At 42.9% G+C, this 1,454-nt stretch overlaps 1 pseudogene across 1 annotated transcript; it reads right to left on the bottom strand.

Annotated features, from left to right (window-relative positions):
* Positions 1–4: 4 nt before the first annotated feature.
* On the bottom strand, positions 5–347 carry LOC116273368 (annotated as a pseudogene). Its single transcript, XR_004181724.1, has one exon. The product of XR_004181724.1 is annotated as a 60S ribosomal protein L18a pseudogene (transcript).
* Between the last annotated feature and the right edge of the window lie 1,107 nt (positions 348–1,454).

The raw sequence follows: 1,454 nt of genomic DNA, 5'->3' as shown, positions 1-1,454 counted from the left end.
CCCATGTCTCGGTAGCACTGGGTGACAGCGCCCGCAGTGGTCAGGTCCCGGTATTCCCGGTACATGTTGTGGGTGCCGCTCTGGGGGTCATAGCGCAGCCAGATTCTGAAGTCCTTCACCCGCAGTGGGGACTTCTCAAACACCTGCCCGCAGTAAACAATCTCCCCTGAAGACTTCTTCATCTTCTTTAACTGAGATACGAAGTACCAGAAGCGGGACTTGGCGACGACATGATTAGGCGCAAAGATTCGCATGCGGTAGAGGGGTGGTGTGTGGCATTTGGGGGTGGGCAGGCAGCGACCCACCGCCTTGTACTCTCGTAGCCACTCCATGGGAGTCCGGGTTCTCCTATCTCTGTGCCATAGCGCCGTTTGGTTCTATCCAGTGTGTGTCACGGCGTTAAGCCTCACGCTCCCCGTTTCGGCTCATTGTCAGCAATTTTCATCTGCTTCTCACAGCCGTTTGTGCCAGAAGCCTTCATGGCGTCCTCTCCGCTCTCGCAGCCACCAGCAAAAGGAAGTGCCCTCTCCAGCTGATAAATTTTTATCTTAAACATCTCACTTCCAGTTTAAGCACCTTCAGTGTTTCCCAAGGCCAGTGAAAAAAACTCAAAATCCATATCCTGCTTAGTAAGGCCCTGCAATGTAGCACTGCCCTATCTTTCAAGTCTTGCGTCTAGAAAAGACACACCAGAAGCCCTTTAGGGTAAAGGGCAAGATATCTGTAATGTGCTCTCAAAAGGTATATATGTAGAGAAAGAGCCACAGAAGGGCAGAAAGGAAAAAATAAAACAATTGTGGTAAAATTTTAACAGTTTGGGATGTGGATAAAGGGAATATGGAAGTTCTTGCAACTTTTCTGCAAAAAATTATTTCAAAATAAAAAATTACAAAAAATTATTAGATTACCCGTACTTATCAAGAATGCTTGTTTTTTGGTTCTCCAGGTCATGTTTGAAAGAACATTCTCTCTTTAAACATTTGCAAAGAAAATTCAGTTTTCCTTATGATTTAACTGGGTCCTAGTGAAGATGTCAAGAAGGAAAAATGCAAAATGTGTGCAAAAGCTGTATGGAATGATTTTAGTTGTAGTGACCTGTAAGTAGGTAGAGAGAATTCTGCTTTCTGCCAAAGATATTTTGTGGTTATGCCTGGCTAAGCATACAGCTTCCAGAAATCGGTCATCAGTTAGTTAACATTTACTATGTATATACCAGTTTTCTGGGTTGAGAATGAATATGAGGATTGGACAAGTAAAGACATTCAAATATCTGTAAAAGATTGTCCTCATATACAAGGCATTTATTTATCATGGGAAAATTAACACTAATATTCCAGAAAAAAATAGAAAAGATGCCATGAGAAAAACAATGCTTATACACTGCTGGTAGGAGAGAAAATTGGTTCAACCATTGTGCAAGATAGTGTGGTGATTCCACAAAGACCTAAAGACAC

The sequence above is a fragment of the Papio anubis genome, unplaced genomic scaffold (genome assembly GCF_008728515.1).
Source record: "Papio anubis isolate 15944 unplaced genomic scaffold, Panubis1.0 scaffold6070, whole genome shotgun sequence".
In the NCBI taxonomy this organism is placed as follows: Eukaryota; Metazoa; Chordata; class Mammalia; order Primates; family Cercopithecidae; genus Papio; species Papio anubis.
The sequence above is the reverse complement of the archived record's forward strand: the minus strand, read 5'-3'. Positions and strand labels throughout refer to the sequence as shown.